Here is an 8,888-nt window from a genome sequence, read left to right as displayed (position 1 = left end):
CCTAGTCCCTTCCCCCCTCCTCCAGCCCTCCAACCCCTTAGTCACCAGCACCAGGGCGAGGGGCAACCATAAGAGACATTCCGGCTGCCAGAGCATCTCTTTGGAGGACCCATCCTCCAGGTGCCTGCCCTGCTTTTTTTAAGACCCCTGGATGTTTCCGCACGTGCCTGTTGCCCTCCCTCCCTCAAAGGGGTTTGAGGTGGGGCAAGAGGCACGTGCGCGCTCGTGTGAACACACTCTAGGAGATTTGCTAGCCTGTGGAATGGTCCCTGAGGGAGGGGTCCATTTCTAGAAGAAATTTATAAATTTCAGATTGAAGTATACTCAGAAACCATTGAGCCTGGCTGGCACTGGCCAGGACAAGCAATGGTATAGTTACAGAGGGCGAGAGCAGCTTGCACTGTTTTAATCAAACTGCCTCAAAGGACACCATACATCTTAGAGCAGGGGTTCCCAAAGTGCGGCCCATGTACCCACGGAGGTACGCAAGACATCTCTGGGGGGGTATGCAGGGGTTATGGCAGATATATTTTTAATTATAATAACTGGCATTTAAGGAGTTAAAATATAAAATGTATGCTGGTAGGAATCCACATGCAGCTGGTAAATCTGGAAGGGGGTACACAATAAGAAAAAAAATTGGGAATCTCTGTCCTAAGTTAAGGGTAATCCATTCAATTCATTAAAGTCTCCTTGTCATTACATAAATGAAGACCTCCTAATTTCATTTCACATCCAGTAAAACTAACTTTGAGATGTTGGTTTTTAAAAAAAGTATTCAAGAACGTATCATGTTTAAATTTAATAATTTACTTCCATTGTCAGTCTGCTGCCAGAAAACTCTTAAAAATACCTCATTCTCTCTCTCTCTCTCCACATTGCTTCCACCATCTGCCATTAAAGGAATGCTCTCCCAATGAAGAGATTCCTTCTTTACATTTGCTCTGGGACAGTCCCGGGAGCTTTAATTAGCGAGCTGCACTAATTAAAAGCGCCCACGCATCACATGTCCCCATGCTGAAAAAAAATGGCAGTGGGGTGCTCTGAACTAAAGCTCATTGAACATGTTTTATTTCAAAGTGCCCCACCACCATTGTTTCAGTGCAGGGATGCACGGGGACACCAGTGTACATGATGCAGAAGGCTGCAGAGAATGTCAATTTCCATGCTTCAACAGATTCAATTAATCACCTGGATTTCCAGTGCATCGGAGCAGGCTCCCCCAACATCTAAAAGAGCCCTAATGTGTTTTGCTCACCCACTTCAAGTTTCTGAGAAGACAAGCTGTAGCTTCTTCCTAGCAGGACACATCTTGTAGTGGATGAACAAGATATACCGATTTAGTTTGCATGAGGTTAACTCCTATGGCCCTATTTCAGTTTAAACTTAAAAACTACTCCAATTGATTAAGACTAAATATAAGCTTCATTTAAACCAGATGAGCCCACAGAACCTTTTACATTAGTTTAACTAGACCTACACGTGGAGGGAATGGGCATGTGCCATCCCTGAAATTGGCCCTTGCTGGCCAGGGAGTGGGGAGCACCGGCTGGTGTCCCCTGCCCCCGAAGAGTGCTGGCAGCACTTCTGGTTTTACCGGCACCGCTTCCAGTCGGCCACTAGGGGAACCTTCCCCCCCCCCGGTCACCAATCAGCCCCTAGTGCACCCCCAGAGCCAGGAGGCACCAGTTGCCCATGCCAAATGAAGTAGTTGCACCTTTAAACAAACTGGTTAAATCTGCATGTATACACACCATTAGTTTCCATTTGTTCTTGTGCTCTATCCTGCCTCTCCTTGTTCTTGACGCTCACTATACAGAGTACTTCTTTTATGTTCATAATTGTTTTTTTTAGTTATCAGTTGTGTTACAATACCAACCAGAAGTGTCCTCCAGCATCATGAACCCAGCCCACATGACAATTTTCAGAAAAAAAAAAAAGATACTGATTTTAACAGCCCACTCCATGAAGCACCGCCCACTCCCAAAGTCAACTGGATTTGTGGGTGCTTTAAACACTTGACTTAAGCTTAGGGGTTTTGAATTATTCCAGGTTTGTTACTGGTTTCAGACTCTGAATATTATGCTGAAATATTTGGTAGCTTGCTCTCTACCTTCATTTTCCTAGACCTTGACACACATTTTTTAAGCTTCCTTTCCTGGAGCACATTCAGTCTTTCCGATTGATTTCCAAGACCATTTGTGACACTGCCCTGTCATTTTTGGGCTGTGTTCGTACCCATAGTGGTTGTATTATGAAGCAATGTCTGGCGCTTGCCAAATGACATATGCTCTCCTTGGCATTAGACATAAGCTATAAATGCAAAGGTTTGCCAGACTATTTTGAAAAGGAATAAAATAATTTAATTAAACTTCTACATTTACAAATTTCTATTTACTTTCACACCTTCATATTACACTGTTACCTACAGCATCTGTCAGAACACTCTTTTCTTGCCACACATGTAAGCTGCATTAAATTAATACTTTTTTTGTACATTAAAAGGAAAATATTCCCATGGGCGTTAAGCTCCTATCTTCACATCTCAGCAGTCATTTTCCAACCTCTTTTCTAATTAAATACAACATACATAGGTGAACAAAAACAAACAAACAAAAACACACTTTTAAATCAGTCGTTTGAAATAGTTAATTTATAATTCTGGTTAATTCTTACTGGGGCTATGGCCATGCTAAAAGCTCTATACCAACATAGGAATTTTGTATACTATACAGGCCAACTGTCAGTTTGGATACTGCTATAACAGTAAACCGTGCTTTGTATTGGGAGTGTCAGAATCACTCCCACAAACAAAATGCATACCAGTAAAGGCACAATTCTGTGCGTGTAAATTCACTAAGGGCTTTCAGTGAAAGAGTCCTGTCACTCAAGGATCAGACTTTTTCATATCTAACCTGACATAGCATGCCACCCCAATGTAAATCTGACCTAAATCCTATGTTTACAGGAAAGCAGACAGAGAAAAATCCAGTTTAGTAAGAACCCTCCTTCTGTCCCCATACCACAAATACAATAGTGGCAGACACTGATGCAGCTAAAAAAGAAAGATCCATTTGAAGTACACATGGGCAGTGGCAATACATGCTAACCAACATCAATATCCTGCTGCATTCCTGCTTTGTAAAGACCATCTGTAAAAGCAAAGAAATCAAAGTCCTCACTGTAGCGCAGGTTTGGACTGCTCTGCTAAGACTGAAGTTTTTCAAGTGGTACTCTTGGTGGCCACACTAGCACGAAGCTGCAAACCCATTTTAGATAAGGCACAAAACCTTCAGATGATAGCCATGTAATGCAACATGATAAGATGTGCCATGATAACATATAATTTCCAAAATTGCCCAAACTAGCAACTCCTCTCCCAGATACATGAGGAAAGGGGAGTGGGGATATATGCAAGTTCCTTTTCCCCATGAACCTTAAATATCCAACTCAGTAAAGAACAGATGAGTAAATTTTGCACCCCAAATGGTTATTTGAGCGTTAGTTCTGAAGGCTGAATTAGTTTCTGTATTTAGATTTATATAATCACCTGAAAAGACCCCAAGAGATTGTTACTACATGCACACAATAAATAAGGTGGCAATATTAAATCTGATCACTTACACAAGGTTATGTTTTACATAAGAAGAATTATGCTGGAGCTATAATTCTGGAAGCCTTTCCAGTTTTCTAGTTGTATGTTAAGTGAAGTGGATCAACTAAAAATGAGACTCCTGCTCCTTGTCGTGATGAGTACTCACTGTTATTGTTAATATACTGCTTCATTACACCCAATATACAGTCTTACAATCAATTAGTCTATTAGTAAACTTACTTGTTTATTTGAAGGTTAATTTTATAGTCATTTGCAGATTCTGTACTAAGTGAAGCAGCAACAGAAGTAAGTTGTTTGGCAAATCGTCTTCCCAGGGGGAGTCAGAAAATATCCCAGTAAAATTAAAAGTACTAGCACCCGTTAAATTCTATTTGGGCTTTGTATGCATGTAAGAACCAGAGCTCCAATAGCTTTAATCTTTTATGAGGTATAACTATTTTCCAGGAATTTATCATTTGGATCATTGATACAAATTGGAAGTGAACTAAATAAGCAGCTTCTACAACTATGTCAATATTTTTTAAAACTTTGTCTATATGCCCCTTAGCCTTAGTAAAGAGTATAACAGTTTAAAGTGTGTTTGTTTTGAAGAGGAGCATGTCATGGACATCTTTCCTTATGAAGCATAATAACCAGCTATATGTATGATTAGATGCAAGATTAGTAGAGATTTAGATTTCCAACTAACATAATTAGCAAACAGAATTCCCTCTCAAAAATGAGGAGGTGCAATTTAAAAGTCTATGTTATGTAATGGTTCACAATGTTGAAGAAGTGAATGTTTCATACTGTTACACAAAAGGCCAAATTTTCAAGCGTTTTAAGTTGTATGCACACCTACATTAAACATAGAGAGGTGGTAAGCTATGTTAGTCTGAAGTCAGAAAAAAAGCAAGGCTGGTAACACATTGAGCTGTTTATACATGTTATGATTTTCTAGGTTTAATCCAGACTACAGCCATTACTATATATACACACACACGTGAACATCTGTAGTCCAAATTAAGACTGGCTCCAGTCCAAATGAACTAATCTTCATTGAATGAGGATTAAAATTAATGCAAGATAAGACAGTCCAAATTAGGCAATTTAAACTGTATTAATTAACATTTATATATGGTATGACTTTTAGGAAAAGCAGTCCTTAGGAACTCAGATAAGCAGTTCTTAGGAATGCAGATAAGCACTGCAAATATCAGTCTGTTCAAGGGGAACTCACAACCTGGCTATCACGCACAAAGTAACACTTTTACAAAGTCAAATGACCCAACACCACCTCACTCAGACTAAGTATCAGTATCCTGACTAAACCCCCAGTCCTGCCCAGGCACACAGGCTACTGGTTTGTGAACAAGGGGGCAAACCCCTTTGATCGTATATTAACCCTTAACTTGAACCAAATTTGATTCAAACTATGTGATGTGAATCAGTTAACACTGTTTAGAAAATGTTGAGCATGTCTACAAGTGGAGACTAACATGAACATTCATAGGCAACAGCTGTCTTCTGACTAAGCAGGCAAAGGTCTATGAAAAATTTATGCCACTCTGAACCAGTTAGTCTCCAAGGTGTCATCCTGCTTTAAATCATATACTTAATATAAAAGTATGTGTATATTTATACCTACATTAGAAATTCCTGAGCTTAAAACTCTTTTGAAAATTTAGCTTCTTAGAGGGAACTGGAATTGCTCGATTCAAAACATTCCTGAAAACCTGGCCAACTGCAAAATTGTTCTTGGGAAATAGGAACCAGAATTACCAGTATGCTGCAGATTTTTGCTATGGCAGTTTTCTGAGAAGAACTATGCAAGCACCAACTTAAACCAACATAGCTATACTTCTACAATACTTTGCCTAGCCAAGACTTTAAAATCTCCTTCAGAATTTTTTTTATAGCTTCCTTCCTTGTAGCTGCTAGATTAGACTGGATTAGGGAGGGAGCTGGATTAAGACATAGTTACTACAGGCCAGTATCAATGTCCCCATTCCAAAAGTCATTTGATCATAACAAAAATCTCAACTTTCCTTGAAAATTTAAGTTTCCAGGATGCATATTAAAGAGAAATTTGAAAACATGAGCCAACTGTAAACTTAGTGATATCTAGCTAGATTAAAGGAAGACTTGAAGTAGTAGTTCTGTTAGGTCTGACCTGCCCCATTATTCTAAATGGGGCCAGGCAGATAAAGCTCACTGCCTGGCATGCTCAAATACTGTTCCAGAAGAGGACTAAAGCTCTAACAGGGGAAGAGAAAGCACAAGACCTAGACTCTACGCAGGCAAGCACACTAAACAGTGAGATAAATATTGCATTTCCTAGGCAGACAAGTTCATTAGGGTGAGAGACAACTTGACCCTTACAGCTGCCCTTGATACCTGGAGTGAGAAGGGAATCCAGAGGAATTGCACACCACTGTCTGCTGCCACTCCCAACTGGACACAGAACTACAGTACTCCCAAGTTTCCCATCATTAAAATATGCCCCTGTTGCACCAAGGCTGGCTTGTGTTTAGGGACCAGGATTGCTTTAGTCTGGTTTTACTACTGGAATCACCCCAGTGAGTATTTAAACCAGGAGGTGAATGGAGACAGCAATACTGAGAATGAAAACTGTGCTGTTCTGTTGTTGGCTTTGCCAAAGAATTGTTGTTTGTATTACAGGAAATCCTAACAGTTACAACCAAGATTGTGTCCCCACTCTGCATCACTCATACACAGAATAAGAACCAGTCTCTGCCATGGCAATAGTACCATCCAAAACATAAGACAGAGGGTGGGAGGGAACATAATTCTCCACAGATCAAGGGGCAAGTTAATGGCTTCCACTCCACAGGTCTACCTATCACACTACACTACACTGCCAACAGGAGGGTCTCAAGCTCCTTCAAGACCTGCTTCTATCCTTCCACAGAGGTATATTTAGGCTTAGAGTGTTCTTTAAGGGCTGCATCATGCCTAGAACCCACTGGAACAACACTGACCTGGCAAAAATTCTGGACAGTACCATAGTCGTAGCTCTACTGCCCAGGCAGAGGAGACAGCTTGCTATTCTATGTCAATCCAAAACACAACAGGACACACTCCACCTTTTCCACAGCACATATGCCTTAGTACACTAGCCTGAAGCATTGTGCACCCTTTTGAGATGCTCAACAGCCCCTAGAGCTACCCTCTCTTGTTCCCACCACCACCTGGATCCTGTCTCAATTCCCTAACTTGTAAAGGGGGGCAGGGGGAAAATCAGGTGTCCAGACTGCAGAAGCGACAAACAAACGGGGCAGAAGTGTCTGTTTTAAGACCGAGAACTGGGAGAGGCCCTGCAAACAGGAGCATTCATAGCCCTCAGAAGGGGTAGTGCCCTCCTGTTTATGTACATGGTCACAGTGGGTGACTGGCAGGACTGGAGCCCTAATCTGACACCACGCAGGCTGCCCATGCTTCCCCCCTACCCACCCGCCTTATACACGTTCCTCTGCTGCACCAGGGCAGCCTGGAGCAGCACCCTGTCCACTCCGAGCTCTCACAGCATGGCCTGGCCTCCGCCAAGTGCCTGTGCCCATTCCATAAATATCCCCGATTACTGCTGAACCCAACATCTAATCCACTTAAGTGATTTAAAAGCCTGAGAGTCCTCAAGGCTGCCGCCCATGGATGGCTGCACCCAGGAGCCCCGGGCTGGCTAGAGAGAGCAGTTTGCTCCAACATGGCAAAGCATTTGTGTGATTTCTACTAAGGTTTGTGAGGAGGGTGGGGAGTTCCTGGTCATCTCATTCAGCTGCCACCACTGGAGGGGTGGGGGAGCCAAAGCCATGAGGCATCCCGAGTCCTGGAGGCGGATTCACATCACAGGACTGGTCTTGCTTCTAAATTCCCTGAACAGAGCCGTTCCCTCTCCTAAGACATGCATTGCTCACTCAGCAATAGCATATGCTCCCCAGGCTGTTTACTGAAGGAGCTGTTTTCTCAGCTTTCCCCAGGGCTTCTCTATTTGGAGAAAACCTGGGAAGAGTCACCCCAGCATCACTTTAAAAACAACGATGTACTCATTCTTCTTCCAGCATCCAGGCAGCAGGGCTATGCCGCTTTGCTGCGTGGCACCAAGAGAAAACAAGCTGATAGCAATGCAGAAGAAGCCTGTGAAGCAAGAGCTGGGGAAAGTGAGGGAGGGATTGATGCTGCTGCTCACCTGCTCCTGTTCTGGAGAAACATCCCTGGTAACTACTCCCAAAACCCAAGACTGGGATCTTTATGGAACAAGATGGGATTTCATTTAGCCCCTCCAGGCAGCTGGATGTTTTCCAGAAAAGCTTGCATGACCTTACCCCTCACCGAGTGAATCACAAATGCAGCCTCACAAGTTCGGAGTACACATCCTAAGCCTAAATACTTAGCATCAAGAGATGCCCGCAGACACGCTCACCACACTATGGGACAGAAGGCAAGCCCAAGCTATTCGGTTCCATGTAAATGCCTTCAGCCTAAGGTTTGTATTCTTCCATCTGTCAGTTTCTCTTACTGGAGAATAGGATAAACTTTAACATGAGTATGCAAGAGAACAAGAAGGAGACAGAAGAAACTCTCACAGTACGGGTTTGGGGAGGTTCCACTGACACCCTCAAGCCCCTCTGTTAACTCAGCCATAAGGCACAGGGAGGTACACACAGCCGTCTCACTGGCTTAAAAGGAGATAGGGACCCAAAAAGGTCTATAATATGTCTTCCCATCACCCCAGGGTATGCTGAATCCCTCAGGTCCTGTGCAGGACCGCTAGTTGCAAAAGCCTCTACAGTCAAAGCAGCACTCCACCCTACTGCATAGCAAGAGTGCGCACCCCATTTAGGCTAGTACTTTTTCTCCAGCAATGTAGATAAACTAAAGAGAGGGGAACAGTTAACTCTGCGAGATTTTACACCCGAGCTGCAGCAATTTACTTGAGAACGAAGGCAGCCAGGGCTCTCACACCTCCTGCTCCTGCACCTGGCAGATCCAAAGCAGAGAGGGAGCAAAAGGCCACGGGTCGTCTCCCAGGCCGAGCCGCGACCCGCCTCCCGCTGATGCAGCGGCACGAAGCGCCGAGGCGCGCCCAGCCGCCGCAGGGCACGGGCACGGGCACTCGGCGGGCAGCGCAGGAGCGGTCCGGGGAAGAGGCCAAGCCCGGCCCCGGACAAAGGCAGGAGCAGCCTAGCGGCCGTGGGCAGAGGCGCCCCGGGGGCCGGACGCTGCCGAGGGAAGCGGCGCAGGGAGACCAAGCCGCTCTCCCGGATCAACAGGT

General features: G+C 43.9%; 1 long non-coding RNA gene across 1 annotated transcript in view; it reads left to right on the top strand.

Moving 5' to 3' along the window:
- The first annotated feature begins 269 nt into the window (after window positions 1–269).
- LOC109311351 overlaps window positions 270–8,888 on the top strand; it is a 16,963-nt gene continuing 8,344 nt past the window's right edge. Inside the window, exon 1 of the long non-coding RNA XR_002101486.1 lies at window positions 270–280. This is a non-coding gene — a long non-coding RNA (uncharacterized LOC109311351). The remainder of the gene's footprint in view (window positions 281–8,888) is intronic.

The sequence above is a fragment of the Crocodylus porosus genome, unplaced genomic scaffold, assembly GCF_001723895.1.
Source record: "Crocodylus porosus isolate Cpor-Errol unplaced genomic scaffold, CroPor_comp1, whole genome shotgun sequence".
NCBI lineage: Eukaryota > Metazoa > Chordata > Crocodylia > Crocodylidae > Crocodylus > Crocodylus porosus.
Note: the sequence above shows the minus strand (reverse complement) of the source record. Positions and strands in the feature narration are given on the sequence as shown.